The 19,451-nt window shown below is 38.4% G+C and overlaps 1 protein-coding gene across 3 annotated transcripts in view; it reads right to left on the bottom strand.

The window, feature by feature from the left end:
- The window catches only part of Gprasp1 (G protein-coupled receptor associated sorting protein 1), a 46,429-nt gene that overhangs the window by 21,332 nt on the left and 5,646 nt on the right, over positions 1-19,451 (bottom strand). For all 3 annotated transcript variants that reach the window (XM_029558064.1, XM_017795297.2, XM_017795298.2), the window contains one exon: positions 18,809-18,979. The gene's annotated coding sequence lies outside the window, so the exon portion shown is untranslated. The remainder of the gene's footprint in view (positions 1-18,808; positions 18,980-19,451) is intronic.

The raw sequence follows: 19,451 nt of genomic DNA, 5'->3' as shown, positions 1-19,451 counted from the left end.
AGGGGGGCTAGAGAGATGGCTAAGTGCTTAAGAGCACTGGCTGCTCTTCCAGACGACCTGGGTTCAATTCCCAGCAGCCACATTGTGGCTAACAACTGTCCTAACTCCAGTTCCAGGGGATCCAATTCCTTCTTCTGGCCTTCTCGGGCTTTGAACTACATGAGTGCACTTACATACATGCAGGCAATACACTGGTATGTATAGAAAAATATTGATAAAAAATTTAAAAGAATAAGACAAGGATGCTCACTTCTCCCACTTCTAATCCACATGATATTCCAAATCCTGGATAAAGAAATTAGAAAAGGAAAAGAAATAAAATGCATATAAATTAGAATGGAATAAATAATCTCTTTGCAGAGCATCTGATTATATATACAAAAAGCCTCAAGATATTACAAAAAAATCTTTCAAAGTTAATAAATGCTACCAAAAACTTTGTAGCATACAAAATCAACATACAAAAATGAGGCCAGGGAGATGGGTAAAAGTCCTAGCTTCTCAAACCTTGTGACCCGAGTTCAATCCCCAGAATTCACATAAAAAACCCGAAATTGTAGCATGCATCTGGAATCCCAACATTCCGATCACAAGATGGGAAGCAGAGACAAAAGAATCATTTGGCAGCTTACAGACAGTTGTATGCAACATAGCAGCAGAAACAACAAAGTCTGCCTGGACATGATACAAGAGGAGACCCAATTCCCCAAATTGTTCTCTGACTTCCAAGCATGCCATAGCACATGTACACTTACACTCATACAAAGACCTCATATGCATACACAAAAGCTAAATAAATACTTTATAAATGTATCATGTCCATATATAAGCAATAACCTATACTTTTTTAAAATTAAAAAAGCACTAAGAGTAAAACCTTTATAAGTATGCTGAATTAAAAGGCCAAAGACGTACCCTGAAAATTAGAAAACAGTGCTGAAAAAAATAAGACATAAATAAATGGAAAGTCATCCTGTGCTCAGAGATTAAAAAATAATATTAAGGCCGGGTGTGGTGGTGCACACCTTTAATCCCAGCACTCAGGAGGCTGAGGCAGGCGGATCTCTGTGAGTTCAAGGACAGCCTGGTCTACATGTGAGTTCCAGGCCAGCTGGAGCTACAGGGAGACCCTGTCTCAAAAAAGACCAAAATAATAATAATAATAATAATATCTCAATATTGGGGCTGAAGAGATGGCTCAGCAGTTAAGAGCACTGGCTGCTCTTGCAGAGGACCCAGGTTCAATTCCCATCCATATAGCAGCTAACAACCGTCCTTAACTCCAGTTCCAGGGGAATCCAACACACTCTTCTGATCTCCACAGGCATTGCATGACAAGGGTGCACTTAAACACATGCACGCAATACGCTTATACACATAAAATAAAAATAATAAATATTTTTTAAAGATGTCAATATTATAGGGATCAATGCAGGAAGGGGGTGGAAAGACTGTATGAGCCAGAGGTGGGAAATGAATACAAGAAACCCATATTTTCTGAATACAACAGAGCAGCCATACACTTAAACCCACAGTGCATGTGAAAATATGCACAAGGTCTGTGCAAACCCAAACCAGACAAAAACTCAGCATGGATGGGGAGGTGGGTATGAAGCCCCATCCCTAGCTGAGGAGCTATTGGCAAGAGACAGCTGGGGGGGGAGAGAGAGAGAGAGAGAGAGAGAGAGAGAGAGAGAGAGAGAGAGAGAGAGAGAGTTTCTTCTAAACATGTGATGCCTGGTAGGTAACCAGACTCCAAGGTATTTGACTACATAGGCCTTTAAGAAATAAAAAATAATAGAGAATATAAAGTAGGTGGGCATAAGTCTGGGGCTGGAGATGGAGGGGTCTAAATATGTTTAAAATACACTATGAAATTCTCAAAGAATCAATAAAAATATTTAAAAATTGAAAATAAATAAAGATATAGGTACTATACAAACCTGTGTACAATAATTAGGGGTTTTGTTTGTTTGTTTGTCTGTTTGTTTGTTTTTGAGACAGGGTCTCACTATGTAGCCCTGGCTGACTTGGAACTTGCTATATTGACCAGGCTAGGCTCAAACTTGCCTCTCAAGTGCTGGGATTACAGGCATACACCATCACATCCGGACCTACAATAATAAGTTTTATCCCTATCAGCATTCCAATGATTTTTAAATATTTTATTACTTTTATTTTATGTGTATGAGTATATTCCATACATGTAGGTAGGTGCACCCGTGTCATGAAGTGCCTGCAGAGGTCAGAAGAGGGTGCTGGATCCCCTGGAACTGGAGTTATAGACAGTTGTTAGCCACCACGTGGATGCTGGGAATTGAACCATGATCATGTGCAAGAGCAGTTGGTGCTCTTAACCACTGAGCTATCTCTCCAGCCCATCCAATGATTTTTTTTTTAATTAGAAAATCTTATCCCAAAATTCTTATGTATTTTCAGGGAATAAACAGGACAATTTTGGGAAGGAACTAAAGGAAGATGAACAACTCCTAATTTTAAAGCTGACTACATAAGTACAGTAAGCAAACCAATATGGTGCTGGCACAAAGAGACATATAAACCAATAGAATACATTTGGAGGACCCAAAGGTAAACTCTTCAATATGCTCAAATGTTTGAGAAAGGTATTGTGATGGCTAATCTTCATTTTCAAGTTGACTAGATTTGGCCTCACACAGGAAACTGGTGAAAGACACCTCTGAATGTCTCTTTGAGGGTCTTTCCAAAGAGGATTAACTGAAGGGGAAGAGCCATACTATACTGAAGGTGCGTGGCACCTTCTGAAGGACTGGAGACTGAGATTGAATAGAAGGAGCAAAAGGAGAAAGAGGGCTTTGATGCAGCTTTCCTGTCGCCCTGCTTCCTCTCCACCACGTTGCGAGCTTCTCCATACCTTCCTGACATGACACACTGAGTTATCTAAAATTGTGAACCAAATAAATTCATAAATCCTTCCTAAGTTGTTTATGTCAGCTATTTTGGCCACAATAATAAAAAGCTAACTAAGTATCAATATCATTTAATGGGGGAAAGACAATCTTTTCATGTGTATGCAGGTATGCAAGATGTGTACGTGTGTGTGTGTGTGTCCCCATGTGTGTGTCCCCGTGTGTGTGCACATGTGTGTATAGACCAGAGGTCGATCTACTGTTTATCCTCAGGAGCACCATCCACCTCCTCTGAGACTGAATTTCTATAGATTGAGTCGTGTCTTAGTCCATACCTTCAAAAATGGTATAAGACCAGGCATGGCGGTGCATACATGTAATCCAAGCACTGAGGAGGCTAACACAGGAAGATCACTGCATGTTTGAGGCCAGCCTGGCTGCAAGGGTGAGACAAGGCCTCAAATTCTTCCTACCAAAAAAAGGTATTGGAGAAACTACATGTCCACATGCAAATAAAGAAATTTCAACCCTAAAATTACACAAAAACTAAAACAAAACTAAAAGAAATAAGAGCTAAAGCTCTAAAGTACTGCAAAGAAAGCTCGAGGGAAAACTTGTCAACATCGGATTTGGCAGTGCTTGGATTATGAAACCAAAAGCATAGTAATAATAAAATATGTAAATTGGACTTCATCAAAATTTAAAACTTTGGTATCTCAAAGCATACTACCATGGGAAATTCAACTCACTGAACAAGAAAGAAATAATTGCAAATCATAAATATGGTAAGTGACTAATATTAAGAATATAAAACGATATAAAAATAATTAAAACTTTTCCAACAAAATGTCTGTTTAAAAGGGTTATTACTTTTTTTTCTAAAGAAAATAAGCACAGAAAAAGTTTCTCAGGACCACTAAATGTTAGGGAAATGCAAGGGAAAAACCACATTATCATCACTTTATACCATGACAGAAATTAACAAATGTTGGTGAGACTGTAGAAAAACAAGAATACCAGTGCATTACTTACAGCGATGTAAAACAGTGCAGGTTCTAAGCCAAGCGTTGTGGCACACACCTTTAATCCCAGCACTCTGGAGGTAGAGGCAGGTGGATCTCTGTGAATTTGAGGCCTACATAGTGAGTCTCAAAAACAGACCAAAAAATAGTGTGGGTTCAGAAAAACAAAATATTTCCTAAATTAAATACAGAACCACCATATATTAATTCTACTTCTAAATATACCTAAAATGACTGCGAGACTCAAATATATTTGTACAACCAATGTCCTTAGCATTTTTTCTTAATAATCATAAGGTAGACACAAATATGTCCATCCACAGAGGAAAACATAAAATGAGGTATCTACATACAATGTAATACTCAGCCTTGGAAAAGAAAAAGAAATTGTGATGTATGTAACAGGGATAAACCCTGAAGATATTATGGTACGTGCAAGCAAGCAAGACACAAAATGACAGATACTGTAATATAGTTGATTCATATGAAGAGGCTAGAAACATCAAATTCAAAGAAATAGAAAGTAGAATAGTGTTTACCGGGGCTAATGGCAAAGAATAATGGGTTGCTTTTATAATGGGTATAGAGTTTTAATTTGGGATGAATGGTTCTTGAGATAATGGTGATATTCACACAGCAATGTGAATGCACTTAATGCACTGGAAGTTTCAGGTAAAAGTGATTAAAAGGGCAGGAGAGATGGCTCAACAGCTAAGACCACTGGCTGCTCATGCAGAGGACTCGGGTTGACAGCTGAAAATCCTCAGTAACTCAAGTTCCAGGGGATCCACCTCCCTCTTATGGCCTTCACAGGCATTGCACTGACGTAGTGCACTTATACGCAGGCAAAACCCTTATGTACATAAAACAAAAATAAATAAATATAAAAGGTGATTTAAATAGGCTATTTAAAATCACGTGAATGCTACTACAAGTTTTAAACAATTTAAGGTGAACAACACAAGCAGCAATGTATATGAGAAACTTTAGTCAATAATTATGCGCCCATGACATATACTACTATATAAATCTACAAAATTTGAGTAATACGGGAACCTGCACGCAACATGTAGGGAAGTAGGGGTGAAGAAGTACAGCCATGTATTGCCTAACAAAGGAAAATGCTTACCCAGGGGGAAATGTGAAATTTTCATGTGTCTATACTGGAATGAATAAATCAAGCTAATTAACATATATCACCTCAAGTACTTGTAAGGACTTAAAATGTTCTCATCTAGGAAACTTGATATACACATTACATTATTAACTATGATCCCTATGCTGCACAACGAATCTCTAAAACATGGTCTAACTGAAACTGTATCCTTTGACCTTTCATCACTTCCATCCCACCTATGAGGGTACGGCCTCCAGTAACATGAGAGCTCCTGGATGTGACCTCCCCCTTTTATAACTTCATAAATCATGATGAAAGATACAAACCATTTTGCTCTTCAACTTCGTGAAGGTAGGCTCTCCCACAGGGACAACTCACACAAGTTGTCCTCTGACCTCCACACATGTTCCATGGCGTGAGCGTGCTCACACACATATTCAGATGAAGACAAAAAAAAAAAAAAAGAAAACAAACAAAAACAAGCAAAAGTGTAATAAAAATTATAAAAAGTAAAAAAGAACCCCAAAATTATAGATACTAACCCATATCTCATATATATATATGTCAGTATTTTCTCTTATTCTTTCTCCTCTTACTCATGATATCATATAACACATTGCTATTATTCATTTTTATGTTAAATTATGCAAATGAAATTATTCCATTTAAAGAAAGATCAAATAAGTGCAATAATTTTTATTTTTAGAAGTACTAAAGGAAAATAACCATTAATGATTATATAACTCATCAAGCCATGTTCCTAATGTATTAGAGCAAAGACTAATTTCTCAGGCTATCCACGCTATCTGTATATTGAATGTTTGGACATCGAGCATATTCTACAAGATTCAGTTTTCCAGATCAAGATGCTAGAAATATACTGATCAACCAAACTCAGTATGTTGCTTCAGTCACAACGTACTCTACCTGCATATGCTTCTGATAATTTACCCTTTCACATATGAGCACACTGAAAAAAACCCAGGGTACTCTCTCTATGGAAAGTTCAAAACAAATGAGAAAACTATAATCCTTGGCCAATTCCTTAGTCACCAAAAATGCCCAAGGAAGCTACTTTCCCTTACTGTTTCAAGCTATTTAAAAAAATTAAATTTATTTTTATTTTACATGTATGAGTCTATTGCCTCTATACATAAGGGCACCTGTGTCATGCAATACCCAGAGAGGCCAGAAGAGGGCATCAGACACCCTGGAACTGGAGACTCCATGATGATTACCACTGCAACTGCACTAATTTACATTCTGATCAACAGTGTACATGGGTTCCTTTTCTTCCACATCATTGTCATCATTTACATTTAGCTCTTTTTATAATAGCCATTCTAACAAGTGAGAGGTAATATCTCACTGTGGTTTCAATTTGTATTTCCTGAATAATTATTGATGTGAAGGGTTTTTTCTACATATGGAGCTTGCTTTTGTAGAATGAAATAAAACTACAGTTTTAAATAGATGTTAATGGATCCACAAAGAGAAGGAAGGGGAAATAACTGTAAAGATATTCTTTGCCAGTGAATTATTTATTTAAAATGTAAATGTCTAGGGCTGGAGAGATGGCTCAAAATGGTTAAGAACACTGGCTGCTCTTGCAGAAGACACGAATTTGGTTCCCAACACCCACATGGTGGCTAACAATGGATGGTAACTCCAGTTTCAGGGAATCCAACAGCATCTTCTGGCCTCTGCAGGAGATGTACAACACAGGTGCACTTAACATGCATGCAGGCAAAACACTCATGCACATAAAATAAATATCTAAAAATGTAAATGTCACAGTAGCTATTTTCTTTCAAATACTATTTACTTATTAATTTTATCTATTTTTTCATGAGGTGAGATTTTGAATATTTTATTTTAAGGATATATATATATATGTAGATCATAAAGTCAAAATCATCATTTTTGATCTATCTCAGAACTGCCATTATTTTGCCAGGAATGCCAAATGAAAAAGGCACACACAGTCTTAAAGCCTTTTTGTCATGCTTCTTTATCTACCTCTGGTTCATACAACCATGTATGACATTCACTTATTTCGTTGTTTTTTTTTTTTAGACTAAATTAGTTATGATCCAGAAAAAGTATCTGTTGAGCACGATGAAACATGAGCCTTTATCTTAGAGCATGATTTTTTTTTAACTTGGTAATTGGCTCACTGGATTGGTCTTTAGAATCTTCTCATGTAAAATGCTTTGGAAAGCAGAAGTTCCTTCAACTATGTTATCTCAGAGACATAAAACCCTACTTAAATGACAAATGATATTGATGTAAAATTCCTCATTTCAAATATTATGTTCCAGGTTGGAGAGATAGCTCAGTGGTTAAGAGCACTGGCTGCTCTTGCAGAGGACCCGGGTTTGAATCCCAGCCTCCACATGGTGGTTAACAACTGTCTGACACTCCCGTTCCAAGGGATCTGATGCCCTCTTCTGACCTCCACAGGCACTGCACAACAAGGGTGCACTTACATGCATGCAAGCAGTGCACTCATACATATAATATAAAAATAATAAATAATATTTAAAATAATGTTATTAAAAATAGTACTTAAAAGTCAGACATGGAGGCACATACACACTTGTAAACCTAGAAGTCAGGAAGCTCAGGTGGGAGTTGGAGACTAGCCTGGGTTATATAGTAAGGCCCTGTCAGAAAACAAAGAAACAAAGAGTAGGACCTTTAAAAGGTCATGAGAGATGCTCTTGGTTAATAGATAAATATTATCATTATTGGAGTTAGTTAATTACCTTAATAGTAGATCTGTCACAGTTTGAAATCCTTTATGCCCTCTCTATATATCAGGTCATGCTCACTTGCCCTTCTACCATATTTTTATGTATCAAAAAAGTCCCCCAAAATCCATTTTTCTCCAACTTGGATTTCTCAACCTCCAGAATCATGAGCTATATAAACTCTCATTGTTTAAAATTTATCCAATCTGTGCTATTTTGTTCTAGCAGCAGAAAATGGACTTCAACAACAACCGTAATATATAACCTCCATTATGATCATCTCCATTGATATTAAAAAAGGCATTACATATAATGTGATGTCGTTTCACAATAAAACACACTGATAAAATTAGGCATAGAAAAGAACTTCCTTAATATGATAGAGCATTCATGAAAAAACGCCTAACACAATATTAACTAATTTAAATCATTCACAGGAAGATCGGGAACAAGATAATTATGTTCTTCACTATTGTTCTTCAACACTGTACTGGAAGTTCTGGCCAGAGGAATTAGATAAGAAAAAGAAACATAAGCTATCCAAGAACAAAAGGCAGGGACTGGAGTGATGGCTCAGTTTTAGAGTGCTCTTGAACAGGACCGAATTGAATTCAGTTCCCAGCACCCATGGGGTAGGTCAAGAACCACCTGTAACTTCAGCCACAAGGGATCCAATGCCCTCTTCTGGCCTCTTCGGGCGCCCACATGCACAAAAATATATGCACAAACACACACACACACACACACACATACACACACACACACAAATAAAAGGGAAAGAAAGGAAGGAGGGATTAGGGACATCACACAGTTGATATATGACTTGCCTAGCATTCAGGAAGGAAATCCGGAGTTCAACCCCTGCACCATGTGTTGGCATTTACCTATTTTTAACAGAACTTGGGAGGTGGAGGAGCTGAAGTCAGGAGAAACAGAAGTTCAAAGTCATCCTTGGCTACATAACAAGTTCAGGGCCAGCCTGGGCTGCCTCCTGAGGCCCTGACTCAAAAACGGTGGGGTGGGTGGGGAGAGAGAAGGAGAAAAAGTAATTCTATTTGTAGATGACATGGTCCTCCATAATATCAATACTTAAAGAAGCCACACAAAAAACCTATTACAGTTAGTAAACAAATTCAGGCAAGTGGCAGGTTACAAGCTCAACTTGTAAATATCAGTTATAACTATATACACCAGCAATGAACAATCGGAAATTGATGTTTTTAATGCAAAACTGGGCATAGAATTGCATGCCTATAATCCCAGTACTTGAGGAACTTAGATAGTAGAACTTCAAGTTATTATTGGCCTGGGCTACACAGAGCTCCAGACCAGGCTAGACTACTTAGTGACATCCTGTCTTATAAAACAGCAATTTGATTATAATACTAGATAAAAGAATAAACTATCTAAGAATAAAATTAACCAGAGAAATGATTTATAAAACTAAAATTATGAAATATTTTAAAGGAAATTAAGGACCCAAATAAAGAGAAAAATATTCTGTATTGATGGACTGGAACAGGACATAGTTGAAACATTTTCATTTCATGATTTCAGAATGTACTACAAAAACTAAGTGCCTGAGGATAGGCGTGGTGGTGCATGCCTTTAATTACAGTACTCAAGAGGCAGAGGCAAGTGAAACTCTGTGAGATCAAGGCCAGCCTGGTCTACATAATGAGTTCCAGGCCAGCTGGGGTTAAAGGGAGACACTGTCTCAAAAAATAAATAATGAATATATAGATAGATGATAGACAGACAGACAGATAAATGAAAATAAAATAAAAAGTACCTGCCTGTAATCCCAGCACTTGGGAGGTGGAAGAAGGTAAATCAATTCAAAGTGAGCCTCAGCTGCATAGCAAGTTTGAAAACAGCTTGAGCCTAGCTCAAAAACCCCGAACCACCAGTACAACATACAAAGATTAACTCAAAGAACTGGAGAGATGGCTCAGCAGTCAAGAACCCTTGCGGCCTTTGCAGAGGAACTGAGTTCAGTTCCCAGGACCCACAAGGCAGCTAACACCTGTCCTTAACTCTAATTCAAGGGCTCCAATGCCCTCTTCTTGCCTCAGTGGGCTTACATGTATGGGTACACTTATGTAGACAAAACTCTCATACACATAAAAATTTAATTAATTAATTCAGTATGGATCAACAACCAAAATATAAATTAAAACTATGAAGCTCTTAGAAGAAAATACAGATGTAAATCTTTGTGCCACTAGATTTAGCAATAAATTCTTAGATACGACACCCAAAGAACTATTGATAAATTTTTTTTTAAAGTTGACTTGGACTCAGGGGCCTGCAAAATGGCTCAGCAGGTAAAGGTGCATGCTGCCAAGACTGATGAGCTTAGTTTGATCCCCAGGACCCACATGGTGGAAGGAGAGAACCAATATCACCAAGTTGTCCTCTGACCTCCAAATGTCAATGTACTGTGGCATACACACACACACACACACACACACACACACACACACACACACAAATAGACTTTTAAAACCTGCTCATTAAAGGTTATCATTGAAAATGTGTGTGTAATAGGGGATACCTACAGGAAAAAATATGCAAATCATAACTGACAAGGATTTTATCCAGGGTATGCAAAGGACTCCTACAATACAACAATAAAGAAAAAAATCCACTTTAAAAGTGGGTGGAGAGCCTAAAGCAGGGGATGGTAGTTGCACTAGTCATGTTTTGTAGCTGTGATAAAACACCATAACCAAAAGTGATTTATGAAAGAGTTTCTTTTGGCCGATGGTCGCAGAGAGTTCTCAATGGCCAGGGAAGCATGGCACAGGCAGCTGGAGCAGGAAGCTGAGAGATCACATCTTCAACCGCAAAAACAAAGCAGAGAGAACACACTAGAAGTGAGATGAGGCTATAAAGTCCCCAAGTCTGGCCCTAGTGATGTACTTCCTCCAGCAAGGGTCCGTCTCCCAACAGTTCCCCGACCTTCACTAGCAACAGGGACCAAGTATTCAAATAGGGGAGATTATGGTGGAAATTTCTCATTCAATCCACCACTGTAGTGCATGGCAGTTGAGGAAGTAGAGACAGGAGGATCAGAAGTTCAAGATCATCCTCTGTTTCACAGTGAATTCAAGGCCCTTGCCTATGAGAGACCCTATCTCTAAAAAGAAACAAATAAGCAAAATGATCTCTCCTACTAAAATATATACAAATGGTCAATATTCACACAAAAATTGTTTAACATCACTAGTCATTAGGGAAGTTCAAATTAGAACCACAATGAGATGCCACTACATACCTAAGGGGATGGCTTAATGGAAGGAGCCAGAGTAAGATAGTTAACTGCTAAGATCCTCCAGTAATCTCCCCACATAGTCAGACCCAATTGACCACCAATTCACACACTACCCTCACTCACAAGAGCTAAGGAAGCCACATGAGAGACCTGCCCTCTTTGGTATTGTAAAAATTGGAGATGCACTGAATAATATAAGGAAACTGACAGAGACCACTCTCTGGTGGTAGGAGAGGGAATTATGCCCAGATCTTACACTTGAATCCCACTACCAGACTCATCAGAGTGAAACCAGGAGGTCAGGCAGAACCCTGCAACCTTGCTTCCAAGCCAATACCTGTAGATTGAGCTTCCAAACCTTTCCAGTCTAGGCATATAAAAAACAGCCTGGCCTCCACCATTCCTCCCCCAACATTGGGCAGCATAGCAAGATGCGAGACTCCATCATCTATGGAATAGGACAGAAAAGTGAGCAAAGACTTTGCCTTGGAGTCCAATGCTGAGGCCACAGCACTGAGACCGTGTGCTAGGCAGATCCCAAAGGCCACCATCCCTAGGTGTGTGTTCACAAATGGAGCCTTTAGACATACTCAAGAATCAGACAGAGACATATGGTCTCATAGGACAGACTTGAATTTCATCCTGTATTGAAGACAGTCAAGGCATGGGTCTGCAGTGCATACCTGAAACTCCGCAGGTCAATGCAGCTGTAAGACTCAGATGCAGCTCAGCTTAGCATCAGCATAGGCAGTCAGAGTCTGCCTCAACTACCCTTCTAACCTTGGACAACACAACAAAGAGGAAGACTCCTCCCTCTAGAGGGTAGGGCAGTAAAGTAAGCCAAGTATTTGCCTGGGAACTCAGTGCTAAGTTGGAGAGACCTACCATTGGGCAGACACTAACCCTCTCTGTTCATGGGGTAGAGGCCCTAGGTCCACCCTGGTGTTGTGGCCCAGCCAATCGGATCTCTATTATGAAACACATAACCAGAGGCTGGTTACAGTATTCTAGGACCACAAGTCTACCTCAGCAGTAAGCAGCCCATCATGTACTATGGGCCTTGGTCCTATTCCTATGCTATGCTTGTCTGAGTGGGCTATGGGACATAGGTGTGACCAAGCAATGTGGCACTGGTGGCCATAGGACTGCCTACTGCACTAGTCCTTTAACTCCAGATAGCACAACAGGGAGAGAGTAATTGTCCCCTGCAAAGACAGAAATGGAAACTAACTGGGTGTCATGTCATTGTAGTTACTGCACAGGAGATGGCCTGTGTAGAATTTCTGAAAAGACATAAATAAATCATATTATGAAGACAGGAATAAATATGTAATCTTGCAATGTAAGGATATCATAATTCACCAACAAATATCAAGGATTTCCAGAGAGAACTGGACTGTAAAAAGACATGCCCAACTGAACTGCTTGTGAGTGTGTGTGACTATTCTGTACTTGTAGTTTTGTTTCCTCTAACACACGTTAATGTGTGTGTGTGTGTGTGTGTGTGTGTGTGTGTGTGTGCACGTGCTTTCAAACCTGGAAAAAATACCTCTCAGAAAACTGTGACCTCACCTAAAGGTCAACATAAAATGCCAGAAACCAACTATATCACAACCAATATCTGCACATCTCAAGTGGCAAATTCAAAACAGCTGTTCTACAGAAACTCAATGACATGGAAGAAAATACACAGAAACTTGTCAATACTCCAGTGAGAAACTTAACAGAGACAGAAGCAATTCAGAACTTTCAAACAAATTCTTGAGCTGCAAAATAGAGTTAGAAAAATTAAAAACCAGAGAGAAGGCATGAGGACCTGAAAAGAAAGCCCAGAATTTAAGAGCATTTACTCCTCTTGTAGAGGACCCGGGGTGGGTTCCCAGTTCCCACACAGGAGAGCTCACAACCACCTGTAACTCCAGTTCCAGGGACTGTGATGCCCTCTTACTTCCACAGGCACCTGCACACACATGATGCACATAACCTTACACAGGCAAACATAATAACTCATATATATACATATATACACACATATATATACATATATATATACATATATACATATATATATATGAAGGTATCAATAGCAGGGTAGCTAAAACAGAAGAAAGAATTAGTGAGCCTGAAGACAGAACATCTGAAAATACAGTTGGAGGGGAAAAGTAAAAAGGAGTAAGAAAGAATGAAAGAAATAAAAACAACTTTGGAATGATGTAATTCAAAAACATTTAAAAGGCCATTATTTGGGAATATTAAAATCAAAATGGTCTTGAGAATGTCAAAGGGATAAAATACGTATTCAAAGAAATAAAATTCTCCAATCCTACAGAGAAGAATACAAATATTCAGGTATAGGAATTTCACAGCCCTCTATCCACATTTAACTCTTTGTCAATCTACCTAACACATCTTGTAATCAAGTTCCTACAAAAGAAAGACAAAAAAGATTCTCAGTGCTGAAGACAAAAGAAACAAAATATTAAGGCATTGCAATTTGTCTCACAACAGACTTTTCAAGAGACCTTACATGCCAGAAGAGTATGACAATAGATTTTTATAGGATTTTTACACTTTCAACCAGGAAATCTGTGTGTGGCTAAAATACACTTTAAAATGAAGGAGGGAATAAAGACATTTCGAGATAAACAAAAGCTGAGAATATATGACTCTATCAGACCCTGTTATACAAGAAATAGTACAGGAAATTCTTTAAACTGGACAAGAGACATTAATGAGTAAAAAGAAAGCATGGGAATATAGAGAACAGCGTGGTATTACCTTCTGATTGGACTGAGGTTAATTCTATGGGAAAGAACCCATGCCTGGTACTACAAGCCCAGTTAACAACACACGCCTGGGGAGATCATGGGCCCAAGGCGGGAACTTACTAGCATTGTTTAACTAAATTAACATACCATCACACTAGCTTCTAAATACCTGTTTACATCCATAGTCAAAAATTACTCTCAGCCTTAATCAGAGATGTTTCTCTTGGCAGAAAAAGTGACAGTTGAGGGATAGGCACTAAACAAGACATTTACACCACACTGACTAAGGCTCAGGGAACACTATGGATGAAGGGACGGGAAGTATGTAAGAGCCAGAGGATAAATCAAAGGGCTGTGAACTGCCATCCTCTAAACTCAACACAACCACTGGAATCCTGAACTCACAAGTGTGGTTACCTGATTCGAATTCCAGAAATGCATGTTTGAAAAGAAAATGCAGGTGCTGACTCCAAGAGATTAAGGGCTGAGGTCCGGATCTACCTTTTATTTTTAAAAAGATTTTATTCATTTTATGTGTATGAGTGCTTTGCCTGCAGATATTTATATATTTTCCACAGGAATAGCCTTAAAGAAATCTCCAGTTTCTGACGTCTGCACATTTGGTAGAGGAGCAAACAGTACACACCTTAGATTCTCATAAAACAAACAAAACATAGAGTTAAATTTTATCTTAGACCAAATGGATCTATTTTGAACCCAGGTTCAAAATACACATGATTTTTCTCATAAGCACATGAAAAATTATGCAGAATAGCTTTCGTGATAGGATATAAAACAAGTCTCAGGACTAGAGACATAACTCAGAAAGTAGAGTGCTTGCCTATCATGCATAAAACCCTTCATTTGACCCCAGCACAACATGAACCAGGCATGCTGGCACAAGCCTGTAACTCCAAGCATTCAGGAAGTGATGACAAAAGGTCTTGAGTTCAAGGTCTTCCTCAGCTTTGCAGTAAGTTTGAGGCCAGCTACATGAAACCCTATACCAAAAATAACAAAAGTAGACACACACACACACACACACACACACACCACACACACACACACACACACACACACACACACACACAACCTCTTAAGGAACTGTGAGCAAGGTTCAGCAGTAGTCCACTTGCCTAGAATGAAAAAGATCCTGAGTTCAATTCCAAGCACTACAAGAAAAAGTTTTGACAAATGTTTGAAAACTAAAATCATAGAGTGTCTTTTCAATTTAGTCAAACTAGAAATCAGTGACGAGTAAAACTTTAGAAACTACACAAATAAATTTTAAAAGTTATTCTGAAACAGCAGTAAGCCAAAGAAGATTTCACTAAGAAAATTTTAATCAACAACTTACTAGTCCATCTCAAGGACCTAGATAATCAAGAATAAATCAAACCTAAAATTAGTACAAGGAAAAAAAATAAATACCATAGCATAAATCAATGAAATAAGGATGGAAAATGAAAAAAGGTCAAGGATATGGCTCTTAAAAATGAATCAAAACAGACACACCCATAGTCTAAGGAAGAGATCTCTCAAATATCAAAAACAAAAAGGAAGGAATTAAACATACCATAGAAATACAATGAGTCATTATAAAATACTAGAAACAAATATATGCCAAAAGACTTAATAACCTAGAATACATGCACAAATTTGTATACAAATGCCTTTGCAAGATGGAATAATGAAAAAAAAAACAGAAAAAGAAAAGACCAGTAGAGACTGAATTGGTAATAACAACTTTCCCATCAAAGAAAAGCCCAGGACCAGATGACTTTGCTATTGCAGTCTATGAAATGCTTAAAGAACCAGTGCCAACTCACCTTAGGGTATTTCAAAAAAGTAGAAGGGGAAGGAATTAGTCCAAAGACATTACATGAGGCCAGCATTATCCTGATGACCAAAATTAGGCAATTACACACATAAAACTACAGGCCAATTATCTTTGATTAGTATAGACACAAAAATCCTTAATAAGACCGGCGTGGTGGCGCACGCCTTTAATCCCAGCACTCCAAAGGCAGAGGCAGGCAGATCTCTGTGAGTTCAAGTCCAGCCTTGTCTACATAGTGAGTTCCAGGCCAGCTGGGGCTACAGGGAAACCCTGCATCAAAAAGACCAAAAAAAATCCTTAACAAAATAAATAGTAGCAAATGATTATGAATAGTATTATTAAGCTTTATCTACATAGCACATGGTAATTAAAAGAACCAGACTGGTGGAACTAACATAATTGGATGTTTAACAGCCATACTTTGAGGCCTATACTAATCTGTTCAGAGGGACTTAAAGGATAGTTTTTGCTCCTTGCCTTCCAAGGTCAACTAAGTTCCAGGGGACTATGGAGCATCTCTCAAAATGTCCTATAACTGGGGTGAGTCATCTGTCCTCCTTTTCAGTGAGGCCATGGAGACCTCACCAGATGGACTGGAACCAGTGTCCAGTCTACAAAGAGGAGGGTCAACACAGAGGAAACCTTTCTTCCACACTTCCAAGTAAAGCCAGGCATGGTCGAGTAAGACCTTCGACTTATCTTCACATAGATGGAACCGGTGAAAGAAAGGAGTCAGGGGCTCCTCCCAAGTCCATGTGACCCCTGAGGAACAGATCCTCAAAAGGCCCTAAGAGTGAAAATAAATTGGTTTATGTGGGCCAACTGTATGGTCTCAAACACCCAAAAGGAAAGTATAACCAAAGATTAAAGTGATCAGTATATTTCTTTAAGAGTTCAAGGGATTACACATCTCAGACATTTGGCTTAAGTCCATATAAAATTTATTTAGACAATTATTTCTCATTGATGATTTTGTTTCTAAGCAGAAAGTGCTGCTCAGATGTAACACTTCAAATCTTGGTCTGCAATGCTATAGTGCCCACCTGTAGCTAAGGGAGACAACCCACTATTGTTTTCTAAAATGATGGCTAAATTTGTCTTCTCCCCCTCTCAAGAAGCCTTTGAGACGGAGCTGACACTGATTCTAGCCAATCCAACAGTATCAAAGTGCCTGAAAGTAAATTCTGAATCCATCACTCTTGAGTCCAGCCTTGGCAGACAAAAGAAAAATGAGGAGGAACCCAATAGAGGGATGCTTTTGGAATCTCTTGTCAAGAAATCCCAATGGACTCTGATATGAACATTTGCCCTATTCTGACTTTTTTCTGGTTCCCTTTCTAGAACTTGTAATGCTAACTGCTCTTGCCTTTACTTGTCCTTCACATTCCCTATTCACCAGTCAAGGACTTTCTTTTCTCTCTACAGATTAAGAGTTATGCAATTTGGGAGTCTTTTAGATAGACCCACCGAAGGGGTACCCCAATTGCCTCACCCTTCATTCAGCATGGAAGAAGCCAGAGCAGTCTGCGTCCTGATTCCTTATCATTAATTCGGGTAACCTCTTCAGAGGATGGTGTGATAAGAATAGGAGGTAGGAACTGGCTAGGCAGTTAGGGTAAAAAGACCCCAAAGAAAAGTAGCCAGTTTCTTAGCTAAAAGTCAAAATGTCCTTGGGCCTCTTAGCAACATACTCTCTTCCAAAGGTCAAAAATGTCAAAAGCATTTGGGAGCTCTTATCTAATCCCTAAAAGATTTAGGATTACCTCTTCAGAGGGGAGAATATTAGAGTAGCAAAAGGCCCCATAAAAAAAAAGAAAAGGAAGGAAGGAAGGAAGGCCAGCTGGGGCTACAAAGAGACTTTTTCTCAAAAAAACCAAAAAAAAAAAAAGAAAGAAAGAGAAAAGAAAAAGAAAGAAAAAAAGAAAGAGAGAGAGAGAGAAAGAAAGAAAGAAAGAAAGAAAGAAAGAAAGAAAGAAAGAAAGAAAGAAAGAACCAAGTTGTCAGAAAAAAGTGATGGGAAGATATGGGAGGTGTTGGAGGGGAGAGAGTGGGCATGGATTTTATCAAAGCATCTTATATGCATGTATGAAACTCTCAATAAAGTTTTAAGTTAAAAAAAATCTCTTCATTATGGTAAAGTGGGTTTCATTCCATGGATGCAACGATGGTTCAACGTTTATAAACCAATGATCTGACAAACCATTCTGACAGAATGAAGGACAGACAGAAGACCCTATGATCACCTCAATAAATAAAGAAAGGACATTTGCTAAAATTCAATATCCCTTCATGATAATAGCACCAAAGAATTAGGAATATCACAGAATTACACAGACTATTACAATATGCTGATAGCTAATCAAAGGAAAAAGCTGAAAGATTTTTTTTCTAGCATCTAAAATAAGACAGGGATGCTCATGCTCACTCAGCATCAGGCTAGAAGTCCTCACAAGAGAATCATGACAGAGAAACAAATAAATGGGCACTCAGGTTTGAAAAGACGTCAAACTGGGGGCTGGAGAGATGTCTCAGTGGTTAAAGCACTGGCTGCTCTTGCAGAGGACCCGGGTTCAGATCCTTAGGTTATTCTATCATGGACACCGAATTTGAAAAGTACAAAATATATACATGTATCTAAACAAAACATATTACTGCATTAAAATATCAATTCATGATTTATGTACCTCTTAAAAATTATTAAAAGGTAGAGGAAAATAAGAAGTATTCCAAAGGATATGGATATATTTGAATTATTGTTTACTGATGATGGGAATTAAAATAGTGTACCCACTGTGGAAAACAGCTTAGCAATTCCTCAAAAGCTGAACACAGAATTATCAAGATAGTCCAGCAATTCCGCTTCCAGGTATATACTCAAAGAATTGAAATTAGCAACTCCAACAGATAGTTGCACTCCAATGTCCATTACTGCATTAGACATAATAGGCCAACATCACAATCAACCTAAGTGTGCATCAACACAGGACATGTCAGGAAGAACAGATGATTTTGACTCTTAAAATTACCACCCATTGGCACTACAGGGAAACCCTGTCTCAAAAAGACCAAAAGAAAAATTACCACCCAAGGCTGAAAGATGAAATTCTTGCTTTGGCACCAATATATACATATCCCAAACTCACCCTTCTCGTTAGCTGATATTGGGAAATTCCACAGCCATCAACTGATTAAGTGTGCACTCCACAGGGCATTTGAGATATAGGCTATTTCCAAAGGATTTGGTCCAATTGCATTGTGAAGATCTCCAATACTGAGAGAAGTACTCACAGCTGGTATTATAGGCTAGGGTATATCTGTGAATTAAAAACAGTTACATAGAACTTCAAAACTCTTCTAAATTAAGGCTGTACACTGCAAGAAAAAAACCTGCTTTTTCCTCCTCTTAATATACAAATATGGCCAACTGTGCTTCATTTTTATTCATAGAGGTATGAAAAATAGGTTGTTAGAATTGGCTGTTAATTTGGGATATTGTCCATCACGCTGAAATTTAATATCTAAACCTCCAAAATGCATGAAAAATTGGGAGAAAGTCATAACAAGAGCAAAACCACACACATGAATGAGCACATTCATATACATCATACACATCATACACACATACACATACACACACACACAAACACAGGAGATGAGGGAGGAGGGAGAGGGAGAAGGAGAAAAATTTCTACAGGGATCCTAAGAGCTAAAATTACCAATTCTGCACAGTAAATGAAGAGTAACAAGAGCAAAGGGGTTTGGGAGTAGGAGAGGCAAAAGAGATGT

The sequence above is a fragment of the Nannospalax galili genome, unplaced genomic scaffold (assembly GCF_000622305.1).
Source record: "Nannospalax galili isolate Female #2095 unplaced genomic scaffold, S.galili_v1.0 scaffold1188, whole genome shotgun sequence".
In the NCBI taxonomy this organism is placed as follows: Eukaryota; Metazoa; Chordata; class Mammalia; order Rodentia; family Spalacidae; genus Nannospalax; species Nannospalax galili.
This window is presented reverse-complemented; position numbering and strand designations above follow the sequence as displayed.